Source organism: Balaenoptera borealis (assembly GCF_965194805.1).
Source record: "Balaenoptera borealis genome assembly, chromosome: 4".
Lineage (NCBI taxonomy): Eukaryota > Metazoa > Chordata > Mammalia > Artiodactyla > Balaenopteridae > Balaenoptera > Balaenoptera borealis.
The window spans coordinates 113968050-113988918 of NC_138861.1; the positions used below are offsets into that span (position 1 = coordinate 113968050).

Below are 20869 nucleotides of genomic sequence, written 5' to 3' on the forward strand. Positions count from 1 at the left end.
CTTTTGATTTGTCATACGGAAGAGGAAAGATGCTTAAGTTGTGTGACCCCAGAGGGCAGAATTGGCACAAAGGGGCAGATGTGATGGGGAGGCTGGTTGGATTCTCCATCACATAAAGGATTTGGAGCTGTCCAGCCTGTGGCCAACAGCCTCACCAGGCAGTGAGTAGTTGCCTTTCCCTGAGCCCATTTCAATGGAGGCTGGAGGACCACTGAACAGGATGCTGGAGAGAGGACGCATACAGGGGCAGAGCACCGGGCCAGGGGGCTGGCAGCTCCCCCACACCAACACTGAAACTTCCTCGGGCTTGTCTATAGCAACACCCTTGAACCACCCATGGGGCTGTTGCGCTTGGCCAAGTACAAGTCAACTTGTAGGAAGGAAATGTGAACATAACCAGTTTATTATGTTATTTCTGCTTGTTGAGCTATTTAAATCAAATCGTCTTTATTTTTCTCTAATTCTGGTTCAGATGCACAGTGGTGAATGTTCTTTCTCTGTTGGGTAGCAGATCCCATTTTGGGTAGATTCCATCACATCCCAGGAAACTTCGGTAATCAAAAGTCCAATCTAGTCCACTTGGAAACTCTAATCTCATGTAAGATCCAGAGCCTTCCCCTCCCCAGTCACTGTCTACGTGTGGCTGCGGACGCTGAGGTGGGGAGGTGCTTATCTGCCTTCTCCTTTCTTTCCCGTTTCTCCCCTTGGCATGTGAGTGTGGAGATACCCACCCCCAAGTCCCCCCTCTTCTGGGTCTCTCACTTCTCTGGTGTGTCAGGTCAAAGAAGAGGAAGATTAAAAAGGGACTTGAGATGATATCTCATTGTAGTTTTGATTTGCATTTCTCTAATGATTAATGATGTTGAGCATTATTTCATGTGTTTGTTGGCAATCTGTATATCTTCTTTGGAGAAATGTCAAATACAGTATGCTAACACATATATATGGAATCTAAGGGAAAAAAGGTCATGAAGAACCTAGTGGTAAGATGGGAATAAAGACACAGACCTACTAGAGAATGGACTTGAGGATATGGGGAGGGGGAAGGGCAAGCTGTGACAAAGTGAGAGAGTGGCATGGACATATATACACTACCAAACGTAAAATAGATAGCTAGTGGGAAGCAGCCGCATAGCACAGGGAGATTAGCTTGGTGCTTTGTAATCACCTAGAGGGGTGGGATAGGGAGGGTGGGAGGGAGGGAGATGCAAGAGGGAAGAGATATGGGAACATATGTATATGTATAACTGATTGACTTTGATTCACTTTATAAAGCAGAAACTAACACACCATTGTAAAGCAATTATACTCCAATAAAGCTGTTAAAAAAAAAAAAAAAGGGGACTTGAATAACCAGCCATGTTAGTCCTTTTGCTGTTGGCTGACCAGCCATGGATGCTCTCTACATGGAGATGTCTGAATAAAACCACAGCAAACTTACCACTTGCTGGGTCTGGTTCTAAGGGGTTTGCATTCAATAACTCACTTAATGCTCACAACAATATCCTGAATTAGGTCTATTATTATTCCCAATTTATAAACGAGGAAACAGGCAGAGAGGCACAGCGACCTGCCCAAGGTCAAATAGGAGGTGAACCAAGGCGGTCCTGGTGGCACATGGCCTCGTCTCTCATGGGCATGAGTGCATTCTTAAGTGGGCCTGGCAGGGACCCCCTGACATGGGAGTTTCAGAGCAGACCTTCCTTTTTCCACCCCCCTTCAATTCCTGTCTTCTGAAGGACACCCCCAAAGGGGACGCTGCTGGTGTCCCTTTGCCTGGGGACTCTGCACAGGAGACTCACGCATCCTTGCTGTGTCAGATGCTGGGAGGGAGAGGGCTGCCCTCCTGCTATTCTCTTCCTCTTTCCTGCTGTGGCAAAATGGTAAATTGTCCCCAGTAGGTGTTCTTCCCATAGGATTAAATTCTGGCCCATAATATTAAATTGTATCTGGGCATGCTGTCCAGAATAGACACCATGTTGCCTGCCTCGCTTGCATTAGCTGTGATTGTGGGACTGGGTGCTAGCCTATGAGATGTGAGCAGAAATACCAAAGGCAACTTCCACGAACCTTCTGATGAGCAGGCTGATACTTATTCTTTGCCTCTTCCTCCACCCTTTTTCCACCTGGCTGTTTGGATGGAGACATGGTGCCTGGAGCTCCATCCTAGGGGGATGAGAATCCACAGCCCCGTGATGTTAGAGTGGGGAGCTGGAAACAACCTGTTTCCCCAAAGACTTGGTGGTGCCCTGCTGCTGTGCCAGCTCTCGGGTGCCTACCTCTAGATTTCCACATGGAGGAGAAATAAACTTCTTTCTTTTGTCAAACCACAGTTATCTAGGGGCCAAACCTAAATCCAGCTAATCAGTCTCTATCTCTCACTCTCATTCTTTCTTCCACCGTTCAGGTCAGCACAAGGGCAAGCGGCAAGCTCACTGCCTGAGCAGACAGTGGATAAAATGCCGTTCATCAGGTCTTGCAGGCAGCTCTGATCGCTGCTGTGGGTCTCTTACCCCCTCTCTTGGGTGGGTGCAACTCTTCCGTGTTCATGCGCTTCCTTCTCCAAGCTGGCAAATCATGCCTGATGATTCTCACTCTCTACCCTCACCAGTCTTCTTATATGAGGGTTTGGGGTGCAGTGGCAGCTGAAGGATGGACCAACTGTGTCAACTCTTTGCATCCACTTCTTGGACCTGGTGGTCAATTCTCAGGCAACATGAAGATCTCAATCGTGATCCTGTTAGGTGCATTTCCCAGATGTGGGCCAAGATGGTCTATGAAGCTATGAGCAAGCACATTGAACAGAGTTGATTTAAGCAGTTCACCAGTGGTAAGGCTCTTGTGGATGTCTTCGTGTTCGCTGTGGGATTCTCATTGGCTGACTCAGTGCCTGCCACGTTGCAGGAGCGCCATGTTTTTGAATGAATAAACCAGTGAATGAATGAACTCTTTGACAGCCCTTTTGAGAGAGTTTAATCCTGAAGAGTGACTAATGGCATCAGTGGGTAAAGATGGTGATCAAGACTATGAATCAGAGGTTTGTTTATACTTCTGGGGTGAGAAATGTTTTATTCAAGCAAAAGGGTCCCCAAACTCAAATCCAGAGTTCAGTGTGTGCAAGCAGCATCTGAGCTTGGATGTCTAGCTGGAGAGGCAGTTGCCACAGAGCAAAGTTGCTCTACTGGCTGCCACAGAGCCTGGATTGGAGCCCTGGTGCCATCACTGACTCACCATGGCACTTCAGGCGAGATATTCACCTCTGTTAAAGAAAAGACTATCCTGACACTTGCTAAAATGGTAAGGAATACTTTACTCAGGACTATTGCAAAGGGGTCAAGACTGTTGCCGTAGAGAAGAGAGATCAGGTTCAGGTCCAAATACAGCAAAGACAAGTGGGGATTTCTAGCCAAGGAGCAGAATGGGGGGATCAGCAGATGAAAACTTACTAGAAGGAGACATCAAGAGTAGGGGAAGTCTCACTAAACTGATGTAGCAGCAGTGTTCTTCCTAAAGTCAAACTTGGCAGGCCAAAGACAAGACCCCAAGATGAGGTCTGATCAGAAAGGGGGCTCAGAGGAACCTGTCTGGGGTTTAGCCAAGCTTTTGTCATTCTTGAGCCTGTCTCTTGTCTTAAGTCCCCTGCAAGGTTATTATGAAGACAACACAAGGTAGGGCAGCAGAGGAGAGAGGGGAGCTGGAATCCAGCCCTGGCTGTGCTCAGCTCATGGTGCATACGTTTCACCTACAGGGCCAGTGAGGGAATATTTTAGGCTTGTTGGTCGTAAGGTCTTTGTCTCATTGCTCAGCTCCGCCATCACAGTGTGAAAGCAATAATAGACAGTGCTTCAATGAATGGGGGTGACTGCATTCCAATAAAACTTTATTTACCAGAACAAGATTTGTGCCTGAGACATAGGTTGACCTCTGTCTAGAGGGGGGCGTCTTTTTCCAATTCATACAAGAGTACTGTATAGACCAATGGTGCAGTTTTCATAGGGCTTGAATTCTGTTTCCCTCACATTATCACTTATTATTTATTTTATAACCCAGTGGTAATGTATGTGCACATTATCAGTTATTATTTATTTTATAACCCAGTGGTAATATATGTGTTGTGTAAGCCACTTTATAAACCTTTTTGGAATAAAGTGGATATAAATATTTTTAAATATATTCTCTTGTGTGACTGTCCAAGATTCCAGCCTATGGAACTTGGGGCAGGGAGACCAGGGAAGGGCAGTGTCACAGGAGGTGGCACGGTGGGAATGAGAGCCCCCCCGGTGCAGGACACACCCAGATGGTCAAAGAGATGTCCTGCTGGAGGCACAAGCCACTTCTCTCCACCCCTGGCAACAGGCCAGGATGTGGGCTGCACTTGAGTTGACCCTACTCATCCCTGCAGACAGGCAAATAATACAGATAAAGCAGATGGTCCAGAATGAGAGCACAAGAAAATTGGCCAATAGTTGACTAACCCCATGACAGAGAGATGAGCACCAGTAGTTAGAAGGGCTTACATTTGAGAAAATACAGACAAAGGATTGGGGACCAGGGTAACCAGTAAGAGAACAGAAAATGTGGAAGCAGAGGGTACCACAGCCCTGGTACTCCCTGGTTTCTGCCTCCTCTGTCTAGCCGGGTTGTGCATGGACTTGTTAATTTACTGAAAACACCATGATGCCATCCATTCTTTCTGCTGGAGCCTTGAAGCTTCCATTGGGCCAGGACTCATGGTATCCAGCACCGCTTAGCTCTCGTTCTGCATTCTAAACATCGTCATTGCTATTCTGTATTGGCATCCTACCGAGGCAATTGTCCTATAGCTGACCCAAAAATTCAGAGTGTTTAAAAAGGAGAAGATGACAGCTTTCATCTTTTTCTGGGTCAGTGGACTATTTAAGATTAAGATTTCCGCTTAATCCCTATCATTACAATAATAACTGCATCTACACACTTTGAGCTCAAGGCCTCAGCAGGAGAAAGGGGATTCTACCAAACTAATATTCCCAGCTCTTCCTCTCCAACACACATCTGTACTTTTTTCCTGAATTCAGATTGATTTTTGCAAGGCATTTCATGCTACAGAGCATGGAAGCTGAGTTTTCTGCCATAAGCCCAATAAAGTTTAAGATTGGGTTCAGCACAGTGGAGGCCCTTCAAGACACAAGACCCATGGACCTAGTGGTGAATCCTCATTTTGCTTGTTTGAGGTCGACAAGGATTAACTGGATGCTGTTTAGGAGTCAAGCATTTTGTTCACACCAATTGAAAGATGTGATTACAGCAGCAGCGGGGTCAGCCTGTGGAGCCAGGAAGAGCTTTCTAGAGGGAGACAACTTTGCAGCTGTGACTTAAAGCATGAGTAGGAGTCACTCAGAAAACAGAAACAAGATGAGTCCTCATGGGTATAACCTGCCCATCCGTATTTGTTAGGGTTCTCCAGAGAAATAGAACCAATAGGATAGATATACATATTTTCCTCGACTTACAGTGGGGTTACTTCCTGATAAACCCATTGTAAGTTAAAAATATTGTAAGTCAAAAATGCATTTAATACGCCTAACCTACCAAACATTATAGCTTAGCCTAGCCTGCCTTAAACATGCTCAGAACACTTACATTAACCTGCCATTGGGCAAAATCATCCAACACAAAGCTTACTTTATAGTTAAGTGTTGACTATCTCAAGTAATGTATTGACTACTGTACTGAAGTGAAAAACAGAATGGTTGTCTGGGTACGGAATGGTTGTAAGTGTATCAGTTGTTCACCCTCGTGATCATGTGACTGATGGACCTGCAGCCACTGCTGCTGTCCGGCATCATGACACTGCCTATTATGGGGCTGGGAAAAGATGAAAATTCAAAATTCGAAGTATGGTTTCTACTGAATGCAAATTGCTTTTGCACCATTGTAAAGTCAAAAAATCATTAAGTTGAACCATCGTAAGCAAGGGACCATCTGCATATGGAACCAGCCCACTTCACTACAGAGGTGAACACGTGCCAAGATCCACAGGTGAGTCCTCAAGGTGGAGACCCAGGAGAGCTGATGGTATTTCCAGTCCAAGGGCCAGGTGGCTCGAAACCCAGGAAGAGCTGATATTTCACTTCAAGATCAAAGGCAAGCGGGAAACAATTCTCTCCTCCAAGGAGAAGGGTCAGACTTTTTGTTCTACTCAGGCCTTCAACTGATGGATGAGGCCCACCCAAATTGGGGAGGGCAATCTGCTTTACTCAGTCTACTGATTCAAATGTTAATTGCATCCAAAAAATCCTCACAGATACACCCAGAATAACGTTTGACCAAACATCTGGGCACCCCGTGGCTCAGTCAAGCTGATGCAGTAGAATTACCATCACACCATCCATTCACAATTCCCACTAGGGTGGCTGGTCTATGGATTGATCTGGAATTTTAACCAATGACAGCTGAGATTGTTGGAGACAGCAGCTGGGCAGGCAGGGACAACCATGTCAGTCTGGACAGATGACTGGCATCAGAGGCATTGGTGGACATGGTCCTTCCTCACTCCTGATGTTCTGCCTCTGAAGGGCACTCATTGTAACTCTTGGCCTCTCTGAGCACCTCAGTGCTAATGTAGAGTGACTCATCTGATTAGGAACTTGGAAAGACTTACTGGCCGTGGCCTGCTCAGCTTTGCCCACAGAGCACGTGTTCTGTTCTCTGTGCTACACATTTAACTGAGCAGATCTTCTCCATGTGGAGGGACCTTCCTTGGTTGAGTTACCCAAGACTGAGTGGGCAAATATTCTGATTCCCAGGCCCTTTGGGCCCTCCTGCTAGGCCTCATCCTCCAACTTAACCTCTACCAGTAATAAAGACAGCATGTTGGTCTCTAGCTTTACTCTTATTTTAGTCCTCAAAGTTCTCACACTCCAGGTGTGAAAGATATGTGCTATTTAGCAGACGTCTGCTCAGAGATGCCATACATTAATTTAATGATTTAATAAGTTAAAAAGAGTTAAATTTTGGAGGTTGAAACTTCAAGACCATAAGAGAAAAAAAGAGTCATGGAATGGTAGAGAAAACGTTTAAAAAGAAACTCAGAGGGCCAGGGCAAGACTTTACCCAAATTCCCACACTTTGAGAGCAGCAGAAAGAGAAGCAGCAAAGGAATGAGAAGAACAGAGGCGAGAGAACTCAGCCAGCACACACCAACACTCATGGGAAGGAGCTTCAAGAAGGTGGTGGACAGTGGCAAGTGCTCAAGCCAGATATCCAAGAGTTTTCCAATTCACCAACATCCCAAACCCCCAAAGTTGAAAGAACATCCCAGATCTATCCATTTCCTCCACTATTCGTCAGGGCTTTTTAGAGAAACAGAATCAGTAAGATATATCTACACATCTATATCTACATCTATATATACCCTTCCCCCGCTTCTCTGTCTCTCTCTCTCTCTCTCTAAAACAGAGAGCTTTATTTTAAGGAATTGGCTCATGCAATTATGGAGGTTGGCAAGTGCAAAATTTGCTGGGTGTGCTGTCAGGCTGGAGACCCAGGGAAGAGCTGACCTTGCAATCCAAGTCTGAAGATCATCTTGCTGGCAGAATTCCCCCTTGCTTAGGGGAGGTTACTCTTTGTCCTAGTCAGGCCTTCGGCTGATTAGATCAGGCTCACCCACTCTGCAGAGGGCAATCTGCTTTACTCAGTCCACCAATTTAAATGTTATTCTCGACTTCCCTGGTGATCCAGTGGTTAAGATTTCATGCTTCCACTGCAGGGGGCACGGGTTCGATCCGTCAGCAGGAGGGAAGTTCTGCATGCCATGTGGTGCAGCCAAAAAAAACCAAAAACTGAAAAAAAACAATGTGTTACTCTCATCCAGAAACACCCTCACAGAAACACTTAGAAATAATGTTTAACCAAATATCTGGGCACCCCATGGCTCAGTCAAGTTAACACATAAAATTAACCATTAAATTCCCTAAATCCAAAGACCGTGTCCTACGACACAGAAAAGGACACACAGAGACCCAGAGGAGAGAAAGCCACGAAGACAGAGGCAGGAACTGGAGTGAGGCACAAGCCAGGGAACACTGGAGCCACTAGAAACTGGAAGAGACAAGAAAGGACCCTTCCTTAGAGCCTCAAGAGGGAGTTTGGCCCTGCTGACACCTTGATTTTGGACTTCTGGCTTCCAGAACTGTGAGAGAATAAATTTCTGTTGTTTTAAATCATTCAGTTTGTGATGATTTGTTACAGCAGCCCTAGGAAACTCATACTCTACCTTTATGATTTTTGCCATATCTGCATACTACCTATACTATTGTTTAAATAGCATTCAAACTCAATTCGCTTTTGCTAAGATAAATTTGTTTCAGAAAGACACTTTATGTTAGTTCTTGAAAGAGGAAACGGTGTTGTTTGTCGTAAATATAAGGTGACCATGAAAACATAGTGAAATCAAAATGATGTTATTAAGGGCTAGCTAGATCCCATTGTCAAAGGTGCTCATCCTGCTATCTGCTCTCTCTTTGTTAAAAGGGATATTAGCAAGTGTCCGATGTTGAAGAGAGAAAAGAATCAAACCAAAGCACCTCTTTGACCTAATTAGAAGGACTGAATGAGAATCTCTCATTCTGTGCTCCAGCGCAACAGAATGAGGCTGCCTGTGTACTAAAACCACCGCCCACCCACTATGGTCCTGGCAACCCCACTTCCTGAAACTCCAGGCTCCCCGCCCAACCTGCTTTTCATACCCTGCCACCTCCTCCACCTGCTGGCCCAGCCTCATTGCCCACACTCCCTCTGCTCACATTGGACCTTCCTGTTCTCCTAAATTATTTGGATGTTGGACTTGCTAGAATGATCCCCTGTGTTTTAATTTTTTTTCTTATTCTCCATCTGTGAGACTTTTCATTCTAGTTTCTGAGAAATTTCCCTGACTTCATCCTCCAAACCTTTCTATTGATTCTTTTTTTTTTTTTTTTTTAGTTGTCAGATATTCGATTTCCCAGAGCTCTTTCTCCTCCTCTGACGATTCCTTTTTCATTGTGCCCTGTTGTGTTTTATGGGCACAGTATCTCCTCCTACCTCTCTGAGGATATTAATAATAGTCATTTTGAAGTTTCCTCTTCCCTGAATTTATTTCTGTTTCCTCTGAGGTCCTTTGATATTTTTATTTTATCTCTGCTTTTCATTTTGAAGATTTTCCTCAAATGGCCACTGGTCATGGATAACTAACTGTTCACTGATATTGAAGAAGGAGGCGGTTAAAAGCTGGTTGGTGGGTCTTGGGCATGGAAGACCCCACAGTGGAGCTTCACACAGCGAGAGCTGGTGGAGAGCTTCCTCCATGGGATGCCCAGGCAGTAGCTCTGGGGCCTCCTCAGTCTCATGAATGGTGTTGACCCTGGCCTGGCTGCTGAGGTTGTGGCTGCAGGACAGGACACCATTTATGAATCAGACTTTTGTTTATGACCCTCCCCGTTTCAGCCCTGTGCTCACGTCCACCCCTCCCTGTGAGTGACCCAGCATCATGGGGCTGGGAGTGGATTTGTGGGTTCAACACCCTAGGGGCAGAGTGTCAGCTATCCAGCCCCTAGCACAGCCCATCTTCAATGGCTCCCGGTCCTTCTACAGCTGGAGATTCTCCAAGGTTCTGTGAGTGACCGGCTTGCTGGGCTCCCCCGTGGGAGCCCTGACATCAGAGCGTCCTCCAGCCCATTCGATCGGCTCCTCCGTCTGCTTTGCTTTTTAAACATGTGATGGCAGTTCATCCTTTGCTATAAATTGTCCTGATCTCTTTGTCCCAGTGGGTTCATACTGGTTTTATTCCTTGTCTTGCCGGGGGACTCATTCAGTCACGGAATAAATACTTGCTGATCCCTTACCCTGTGCCAGGCACTCTTCCAAAGTAATGAGCAGAAACACAGCCGTCCTTGCCCACCTGGAGCTTGCGTTCTAGTGGTCCAAACGCATCTTGTCAATTCCCCATGTTTACTGGAAAATGTCAAACCATCTTCTACAAACGTAAATCAGACCATGTCACTCCCCCAGTGGAAACCCCTGTAACCAAGTCCAAACTCATAGTGCTCGCTGCACGACAGGCCAATAAATCAAGAGATGAGTGGTTGGGGAGAATAGTGACTTTATTCGGAAAGCCATCAGACCAAGAAGATGGTGGACTAGCGTTCTAAAGAATCATCTTCCCCAAGTTAGAATTCAGGCTTCTTTTATACTAAAAGGGGAGGGCGTATGGCTGTTTGTTGCAACTTCTTGGGGCTGGAATCCTCTGTTCTTGCAGCTGTCCACATAAGTCTGGTCACAAGGTTCCTCTAAGCCTCCAAGAGAATGGTATTCTCTGTTCTGCAACTTTGTATCTCTATATGAATGGAAAAGTGTTAAACCTTTAAAGGTCAGAGCCTTGAGAATGGGCTATCATGTATATTTCAGGCTATAGGCAACATTGTATTATAAAGGGGCAGAGCCAGCATGACTAAGCACAGGCAACAGAGCACAGGGGTTAGAGCTAAAGGGATAGATCCAACATGGAGTCAGGTTTGTTCTCTGTTACACCCCTTCAGGATCCTCACACTGCAATTAGCCTAGACCGAAGGCCCTCAGCTTGGCTGGAGTGTGTCCTGACACCCCCCAACCAAGTCTCCCCAGGACCCTTCACCCTCCCTCCTCTCAGCCTCGATGCTGCCTTTGTCTTCCTGCAGCACTGGGTGTCCTGTTTTCATTTGTTATCACATTAGGCTTCATAGCGCTCCTTGGAGGCAAGAATTGTTGCCTCCACTTTGTAAATGAGGAAAGTGAGGTGTAGAGAGGTCAAATGACTGAGTTAGGTCAGGTCACAAAGTAAGCCAGTGAAGCCAGCTGAGTTCAAGGAGGGACGTCTGACATCCCAGCTCCCCTTGGCTCCCAAACCGCCTTCCTCCCTTCTCTCAAGATCGGTGCACAAACCCATGTTCTCTCTCTCTCTCTCTCTCCCTCTCATCGGTCCCCTGCCTGCCATCTATCCGAGAGCAGAGAGGGACCCAAACACAGCACTGGCAAGACCCAGGAGCCAGCGACCCTACCTGTCTTAGAAAGGCCGGCACAGAGATTTACTTCTTTTCTCCTCCACAAGTGCACACAGATCCCAGGGAACTGTCACAAATGCGGCCGTTTGTGAGCTTCAGGTTGATGAAAATGAGGCTGGAAGAAGCAGAGTCTCCCACAGCATGTTTAGTCCCTTTTAAAGTTATTGTTCAGAATCTGCATCCACCCCTCCCCCTCCCCTCTCCCTCTTCCCCTCTCCGCATCTGTCCCTTCCTCTCCAGGCCCACTCACTTCTCTCCCAGCTTACTGGCAACCCTACTGGCGGTCTCAACGCCTTGCCTTCTTTCTCTGCCTCTTTATCTTCCCAGCTGTCCCGAAGGGTCTTTTTCAAATGCTAAATAAGCAAGTTGCCACCATGTTAGAAATTCTCCCGCGGCTTCTCCTCAGGTCTCCTCAAAAAGCCCAGATTCGGTGGCCCTGTTCCTCATAACAAGCTGCCGCTGTTCCCAACTTCCCGCCTCGTCCTGCCCTGTGCTGTGTACCCTCCTCCCCCTCCCCCGCCTGCGCTGGCTCTCCTTGGTGTGTCCAGTCTGCCAAGCTCTATGTAAAGAGGTAAAGACTCTGGGCAGCTCTGAGCCATGCAGATAGTGAGCACTCAGAGAGCTTTCAGGGGTCAACACTGAGGTTAGGGACAAGGGAACACTGGTGGGGAGAAACCTCAGGATTCAGCCCTGAACTAGACCCCCTCCTCCCCACCTTTGCTGGTCAGTGATAATGGTGAGGTTGAGATTAACTGGTTACCTGAGATTCTGTAAACGGATATTCCTCTATTCCTTATGAGATTGTTGGCACAGCTGGATTCAAACCCAGGTCCCCAAGACCTGTGGCACTAGCCTCTGTGCTACCCCTGGGTGCTCCCCACCACATTCCCTTTCTTCTCAGACCTTTCTCCAGGGTCCCCTTGGCTCCATCACTTGGTCCTCACTCTCTACAACGTCCTTTAACTCCATTGCTCGGTCCACTCTCGGACATATCATCCTTATGCCAACTGCAGACACCCTTTCTGACCTCAGGGAGCCTGGTTCTTCCTGGACCTCTGTTCCCCCATAATCATCTCCAGAGGAGGCAGACCATCCCCCCTTCCACCCAGAGGTCAAGAGGGTTCTCTCCTTTTCATATCATCCCATAAGAGGGTGTTATGAGCTGAATTGTGTCCCCCAAAATTCGTATGTTGAAACTCTAACCCCTAGTACCTCAGAATGTGGCAGTATTAAGAGATAGGGTCTTTAAAGAGATGACTAAGATTGATCATATGGGTGGGCCCTAATCAAATATGATTGGTGTTCTTATAAGAGGGGGAGGATTAGGACATAGACGTGAACAGAGAGACAGCCATGTGAGTTCACAGCAAGAAGACGTCCATCTGTAAGCCGAGGAGAGAGGCCTCAGAGGAAATCACCCCTGCCCACACCTTGATCTTGGACTTTTAGCCCCCAGGAATATGAGAAAATAAATTTCTGTTTTTTAAGCCCTCCATCCTCCCTGCCCCATCTGTGGTATGTTGTTATGGCAGCCCAAGCAGACTATACTGAGGACTAACGGTCCCTCTGGTGCATCCTTGGGGCCTCAAGCAAGTACAACCCCTAGATCCCAGCCCCGCCTAAAGCCAGCTACCTGAGGTCGTTTCCTCCAAGGAGGCAGGGCACAGGTATTCTCCTCCTTGTGCACGTGATGAATTAGGATCTTTGTGGAGGTGACTCTGTTACTAAGAACAGTGAGGTTCATGGCCCAGGGGCTGCTGGCATCAGTATTGCCAGGATTACAGCTGGAGCCACCATTGTCTGAGACAGGACGTGATGAAAGCGTGCACACGTGAGGCTGCCGGAATCTCAGGGCCACATCCAGTGCACAGGGCATCTGCCAAGCCCACTGCTTCTTTCCTGGGGACAATTTAATATGTTTATTATTCTGGTGAAGCTGCCCCTAACCAGACCTATCCTGCAGCTGGCTGAGAGCTACTTCATTATCTCTTCGCTCAACAGATAAAAAAGAAAATGGAACACAGTGGGCTGCATCAGAGCAACCCCTTATTTTTAATCCAGGGTCCTTGCTTCCCTCCCAGCCCCACTCCCAAACTTCTCCAATGCTACCCAGAGAAACACAAAAGGCCAAACTTCTGTACTGAAATTACACTATGAAATAGAAGGGTGTTGCTTGGGAGACATACAGGAACTGTACTAATGCTCTAATTTTGTGAATAGATGTTATATAGAGAAAAGCCTCATGTTTAAGATGAGGATGACTTTACAGGAATCCTGTCCCAGCCCCTCTCCCTCTCTCTGTGTATATACAGGGACTTAAACTCTCTGTTTTAGCTTCCTCATCCATCAAATGGGAATAATTGTCCTTCCAGAGGGGTAGTTGGAAAGATTAATTAAGATAAAGGATGTAAAGTAACAGCAGTTTCTGGCAATGGAAACCTGGGAAATCATCAGTTCCTTCCACAGTGTATTCGGAGCTTACTATGTGCCAGGCACTGCTCTCTACTTGAAACAGAGTGGACGAAACTCAGGCAGGTTCTTACTCTCTTGGAGATTACATTCCAATAGGGAGAGACAAGGAGTGAAAAGGAAACAGGTGACACATGTAGTCATTCACATTGTGTTATTGTTGTGCAGATGTATCCTGGGTGACAGGACCGAGAGCTGGGGGGCAGGGTAGGCTAGTGGGGATGATGATGGTGATGATGATGGTGATGGTGACAACAATGGTGATGACAATGGTGCTGGGGACGATGACGACAGTGGTGATGATGATGGTGACACAACGACCTTTGTACCGTGAGCAGGCTGCCTGACTTCTCTGAGTCTGCAGAATAAGCTACGAATTACATGATTAGAGGTAAAAGCAGGACTAGCTACATAATTAGAGGGGTCCAGTACAAAATGAACACGCAGGCCCCCTGTTCAAATCTTATTAAGCTTCCCTCTCAGCTGTGTCTTCCTTTCCCTCGGGTGGAAGGAACAGAGGGAGATGTGACAGAGGGCCCCTCAGTCCCTCTCCGTGGTCTTCTTCCTGAGGCTGCCCCAAGATGTTAATTCTCAACAACTTGCAGCAAAAAGACCCCAGCTTTCCATCCTGGTCTCAGTTCTGCTACTTTTCGTGGCATTTCCCTTCTCCAAACCAAGAGTTATTTATAATTAAGCAATTAAAATTTTTTAACGTATTAGCTGAGACTTCACAACAAGCCTAGGCTAATTCTTTTGTATACATCATTTCATTGAATCCTCACAACAACCCTTGGAGGTGGACGTGATGATTATCCCACTTTACAGATAAGGAAACTGAGTCTCAGCAAGGTTACAAGACCCACGGCTAGCTTGTTTCAGATATACTTAAGGTCCCTTCCAGCGTTGACAGGCTGGGACTCGGTGACTCTTACACATTTTGGCAGCGTGCTCTCTTGGATGAAATATCAGAGAGATTGGGCCCTAAAAATAGCAACTCTTATAATATTAATTCACTGTAATGCTTCACATAGACTCTTCTTTCTAACCAGGCCTCCCTCATTCTTAGTAAAATCAGAGATTGGGAAATCCCAATCTGGGCCCTGCCATCAGCCTTGGGTGGGTGGGTGTCAGGGGCTGTTTTCTTCTTTCCTTTGCCAGCTGATCAGTACCTGCCATGTCTGGTTGCTTTAGAACCCACTAAAATAGAGCCTGCTCTGCTCACTTCTGCACACAGATCCGCGCTGTGAGTCAAAAGGTGATTCTCCCCTCTCCACATCCCCGCATCACACCAATCAAACTGAGCGGGCCTGCCCCTAAGGGGGCCCACGGGACTCAGCAGCTATAACACAATCCTCCTAACTTATTCCCAAAGGAATCAGAGCCCATTACCGGGGCCCCATGTTTTAGTGAAAGACGCCTACACGCCAGGGATTGGAGACTAAGAATTCTGGGCAATTCGTCTCCTGAATTCAGCCTCCCATTGTGAACCAGCTCAGATATCTGTCTCGCCCCTTAAGCAGAGCAGGGCTCTCAAACCCCAAGAGGCATCAAAATCCCACTGGAGCTTGTCCGAATGCAGGTTCCCAGGCCTGGCTCACAGAATCTGAGGCTGTGGCTGGTCTAGGTTGGGGCCTGAGTTGCTGTATTACTCAGAAGAACCCTGGTTTCTGGAGCTGGAAAACTGTGGACCAACGCTGAGAAACAGATGAAGAGGAATCATGGGGGCAGGCAGTCCTGAATGCTGGGCCTTCACCCACTCAAGTATCCAAACAACTGTTTACTGAGTGTATTCTTTATGGCAGATAATGTTCCAGGTCCTGGTGATACAGCAATGGGGGGAATCATCCCTGCTGTCATGGGGTGTATAGCCTAGTCTGGAGAGGGAAACCACGAAAACAAGTCCGTAAGTAAAGTGTTAGGTGGTGAGGAAGCCGAGGTGGAGGTAAACAGTGGTCTGGAGGGAGTGGGTAGGAGGAAGGTAGTAGAAGTGGGAAAACAAACTCTTGGCGATAGAAAGAACACTGGCCATGGAGAAAGATCTAGCCAGACCTGAGCGCAGCTTTGTAAGGACGTATTTGTAATTTAGAGTAAGTAATTGAACCTCTCTGAGACTCATTTGCTTCGTCTGTAAAAAGGGAGGGAGAAACAAAATTATTTCCTAGCTCCTTTTTTAGCTATACAATACCTTTCTCACTGACTCAGTAAGATCCAGGCGGATAAGAAGGTTACAATAGTCAGGAAAGCAAAATTCAAACCCCAGCCCTGAGGCTAACTTACCGATTGACCCAAGGAAATGACTCACCTCTCCTGAACGTCATTCTGTTGGTCTGGAAAATGACAGGGTTATTCCTGAGGGGGGTCAGGTGTCCCCCTGGCCAGTGCTCTTAGATTCCAGTAGGAATCACATGAATAGAATAAGACCTTGACATGGAGCCTAACTCTTTCCAGTGTTCTCCTCAGAAAGTAGGATTAAGAACATGAGGCATATGTCTGAGCATCTTAATGGAAAAGCAAAGAACTGGGAGCTGTGGGAGGGACCACGGAGCTCCTGCAGAGTCACGGCACTCCTTAGGCTCCGCCACGTGGAACCCACCACGATTACTGAATCCAAGAGGGAAATGCAGGACCAAATGACTGTGGCAGTTTGCAAGCTGCCAGAATTGAGTGAAATAAAATGAGAGCTAAGCCGTGGTCTCTGGGGAAGCCGGGAGAGTTGGGGGGATCCCCTGCCTGGACCACCCCCTGCCAGGACCTGACACTAATTGGCCTGGTTCTCCCTCAGGACCTTTGGACTCAAACATTAGGGTTCTGGCCAACATTTACCCTGTGCCTTGGGACAAGTTTATAGATGTAGGAACTTAATCAATAGTTGTCAAAAGCCCAATCTGTGCTCAGCACCATGCCAGGTTGCTGATCTAGAGGTGGGCCCTGCTTCGATGGAACTCAGAGCCTATTGGGAAAGAAAAACATCATTCAGATAACCATACACACATACACACTGGCTGTGGTCACAGCCAGTGAAGTTCAGGGAACAAGGAAATGCAGGACAGTGACCGGGACCATCCAGGACTTCAAGGAGGGCTTCTCAGAGGCAGTGGCAGCTGAGCAAGGGCAACCAGATGCAGGGGGTTGACCAGGAGGCGATTGGAGAGCTCCAGACCGGGGAACAGCGTGTGCACAGACACAAGGACTGGGTGTCTGCCCCACCCAGGAAATGGAAAGAGCATTGGGCATCAGGAGAGCTGGGTTCAAATCCCTCTGCTGCCACTTTTAACTCTGACCATGGGAAGTCACTTCACCTCTCTAGGCTTCAGTTTCCTTGTCCATGAAAAGAAGATAATGCTGGTTCCACAGGGTATTCATGAGGGTTAAATGAATTACAGTATGGGAAGGGATTTTGTGAACTGTACCACTGTGTACATGTGAAGGATGGTCATAATCATTTTCAGGGTCGGCTCTTCCATCTCCTTTTCTGCCCCATCCTGTTCCCTCTAAACTCCCTGCTAAGTAGGGGTGGGTCCAAGTGGGGGAAATGGTCACCATTTTTTGAGCACCTACTCTATGCTAGGAACTGAGCTAGGTCCTTTGCGTTCATTATTTCATTTCATCCCCATTTTACAGATGAGGAAAACTGAGACCCAGGCAGTCGTAGGGTTCATGTGTGAAGGGCTTCAAAGCTTTATCCATCATCACAGGCTGTCCTGCGGTCACTGCAGGGCGTGGGCAAGCACCCTATCCTTCTTAACACACTTTTATGGTTTTCCATATGCTGTGCAGTGGCGCTTAACTTGAGGAGTTCACAGACTGACTCATGGACAGACCTTTGTAATATAGTGTTCCTAGAGCAACTAGAAAGAAAGAAAACTGGGCTGGGTGGGTCTGCGTGGGCTTCACGGACCCTTCCTGACCTGCCTGGGAAGGCGACACCCTCACTATGTCTAGGGCAGCGTGCTGTTGGGCTCACCCATCCATGAAGGAATTAATTGAGCCCAGTGCATCCCTGAACCTGTTTGTAAATCCTGAAACTCTTGAATTCTCCATGAGGTGTACTTAGCAATTAGCCGAATGCAATTGCCTTAGTAACCAAGTTTACACCCAAACCCCATGGAGTGGCATAGCGTTTGAATGTAATGAATCAATGTCAACCATGCTGATGTTTATTCTTTGCAGGATTAAAGAAAAACTAACAAACCCCAAGCATGGCTTGACCAGATGCACTTTCTCTCCCAAAGGATAAAGTGAGAGGAAAATGATTTGAGTTGCAACAAGAGGTTTTAAGCCAGATGTAAGAAAGAACTGACTCACCAGGCTGTGTATACATTTTAAAAATTGTTTCCATGCCTTTAAATCAAGACCTGTGTCTCTAACTGGTCCATCCAGGCTCTACCATGAACTCTGTGACCTGGAGAAAATGTTTAACTCCTCTCAGCTGCAGTCTTGTTGTCCAGTAAAATAAGGATAATAATATTACCTACCTGTGTTAGTTTGCTGGGGCTGCATACAAAGTACCACAGACTAGGTAGCTTAAACAACAGAAGTTTATTTGCTTATAATTCTGGGGGCAGGAAGTTCAAAGTCAGTGTGTCAGCAGGGTTTCTTCTGAGGCCTCTCTTCTTGTAGACCACCACCTTCTCCCTGTGTCCTCACATGGTCATCCCTGTCTGTATGTACAGCAGAAATGAACACAACATTGTAAATCAACTATACTTCAATAAAATAAATTTTAAAAAATAATAAACACTTCTCCAGGAATGGGCCTGAGGCCTGAGACAGCCGTGCCTTATGCTGAAATTGTGTCCTCATGACTCTTCCGGGCTCCTCCTTCCCTCTTTTTGTACAAGTACAGTGGTAGTGGCTGCTAGTTTTCTTTGATGCCCTCAGTTGATGGCTTTCAAACTTGACGGCCACATCTGAGCATTCACTTTTTATTTTTGAGATTATGTTAGAATATGGAATCCCAGACACCGGCCACCAGCGCTGTGGGTTCCAGAGGGCAATTAAGGGAATTTATGTAAGAAGGGACAGATGTATGTTTTGGAAAGCCATTCGGGTCATATTAAAAAAGAAATACAACCTTGTATGTGGGTGTTGTAATAAAGAAACATATCCTGAAATCCAAGTAACATAATTTTGTTGATCAAATAACATATGTATTATAGGCATGCTCCTGGAATCACTAGATTCATTTTCTTCTTGAGTATTTCCCCCAGGTAGAGAACGTTGATCTAGAGGCAAGTTGAGAATGGGTCTTGTCTGCTGACATGTGACCTTTGACCCTCTGTAAATACTTCTTTCTTCATCAATAAAATAGGACTAGTGAGTGATCCCTGCCTCTAGAGTTGTGTCAGAATAGAGCGGGGTGACGCAGAAGGTGATGCCACAGCACCTGATCCAGAGAAGCCACGCTCCTTGTGAAACCCACGTGACCTGCCCACATGATGCCCAACTCACAGTAGGCTCTGCAGGAAGTGCAGCTGTGAGTAGCATCAGGACTTCTGATGATGTGGAGGCATCGTGTTGGGGGCTGGGGGCCGTACATGGTCCCTGCCCTCCACAGGAGGCAGGAGAGAGACAGGAGAAAGAAGTGAAATCTAACCAGTAGCAACGATATGCGGTTTCAGAATCGGTACCCAGTTTCTGGGAAGACAGTCCGCACCAATATGGTGAGAGATTCCAAAATGTGAGAGCCAAGTTCATCAGCCTCCTGTCCCCCGTCGGCTTGCTGCCGGATGAGTGCCAGCTGGCCACAGAGGTCCACAGCCAAGGTGAATCCCACCCGTTCAACCCTGGCTCAGTCACTGCCTCCAGCCTCCCTCCCCGGTGCCCGTTCTGGTAGCTCATCCCCAAGACTGAAATGTCTTTGCTCCTTCTGTTACTAACAACAGGCGTGCATCCTACAGGCCTGGCCCTTGGCTGGCTGCTCTCATAAAACCCCACCTACCTCAAACGGAATCATCTAGTACCCCAGCCAGCCTGGAGGAAAATCCCAGGTATTGCCTCCTAAGTCTAACAACCTGAAGTTGGTTCCATAATCAAATAAAGCCCCTCGTAAGTGGTCTCAACCCACCTGTCTAAACCCATCTCCCTCTACCCACCAACCTCTAACCCACCACTCCGGCAAGACCAGTCTTCTCCAGCCTCAGAGCTGGCCATCCCTCCTCCTGTCCCCAGTCCTGCCTGTAATGCCTTACATGTAACTCCTTGGACAGCAGTGAGGAACCACAGAAGTTTCTGGATCGCACGACTGAAACTATCGAATTTGCATTTCAGAACACGACCAAGATAAGCTCCTGTAAGAGTTAGAATGTAGGTTTAGGCGCTTTAACAACAGACAAAATAAAAACGACTAAAACAAACAAAAATCCTCACCGTAACTACGTGGAGTATGTGTTATTTTCCAGTTTACAGCTGAGGAAACTGAGGCTCGCCCTGCGCATTGTGCCAGGACCACAGGGCCACCAAATTTGGGGCTGGAATATGACCACTGTGTGTCCGCCTCCTCCTGCTACTTCTGTGATGTCAACAGCATGTTCTTTCTCTAGGGGTAAAATATCCACAGAATTTCATTTCACAGATGTGAATCTTTTTCCACCAGGTTTTTATTTGTCTTTATTACTGCATAAGATCATGGACGTATAACACTCAGAGACCCCCAGCAAAGGCACACGTGCAGAAATGTCCCCACGGCCCTTTTTTGCAGTCTGGATCAGAGCCATTTCTGTGCTATTTTTTTTGTTTTTTTAAATAGCCCAACTGACATTTTATGCTTTGTTTTATTTGGGGGCTGGGGGATAATTCCAAAAGCAGAACCAGGTTTTATAGCCTCGCATGCACACTTTCTATCAAAGTGTCATTTTGCCCAGCTCTGAAATTATTGGACCTGTCCTCAGAAAACATTGTCGCAGACTTGCCTATCCTCGCAATGCTTCTAATGCCATTTCTGAACACACAGGCCCATTTTCAGCAGGATGACGTGCTTGGGCTGAGATACGATCAATGTGAAAAGTGGAACCGGAGGAAATGGTCCTGGAACCCGCTAACCTAGAGGCTCTGATAAGATGCTTTGCCTATAAAATGTTATTCTTATTAAATCCCGAATGAATCAGACTCCCGTCTCTTCCGTGAGGCTTTTCAGGAGTCTGCCTGGTGAGTCTCCTATGAAAGAGATCTAATGCACTTTGCTAAAAGCTCAAGAATCCGCCCCTGAGGCCTCCCTAGCTCCTTTTAAAGAGCAGAGATAGGCCCCTCATCGTTATTTATTTCAGCACTTCTTACGCACTGGGAGCCCTGCTAAGCCTTGCATGATAGCACCTCCGTGTACACGCCCAGCAACTGTCAGATAGGGA

The 20869-nt window shown here is 47.0% G+C and overlaps 1 protein-coding gene and 1 long non-coding RNA gene across 6 annotated transcripts in view; one reads left to right on the plus strand and one right to left on the minus strand.

Moving 5' to 3' along the window:
- Positions 1–20869, plus strand: part of STK32B (serine/threonine kinase 32B) — a 342757-nt gene that overhangs the window by 251353 nt on the left and 70535 nt on the right. The gene's annotated exons all lie outside the window — the stretch shown is intronic.
- LOC309627802 overlaps positions 1342–20869 on the minus strand; it is a 41192-nt gene continuing 21664 nt past the window's right edge. The window contains exons 2-5 of one of the 3 annotated variants that reach the window (XR_014243962.1): positions 19893–20061; positions 19715–19813; positions 11052–18184; positions 1342–10351 (exon numbers count right to left, since the gene is read on the minus strand). This is a non-coding gene — a long non-coding RNA (uncharacterized lncRNA). Of the gene's footprint in view, positions 18185–19714; positions 19814–19892; positions 20062–20869 lie in introns of all 3 variants that reach the window. The other 2 variants (XR_014243963.1, XR_014243961.1) reach the window with 2 other exon arrangements.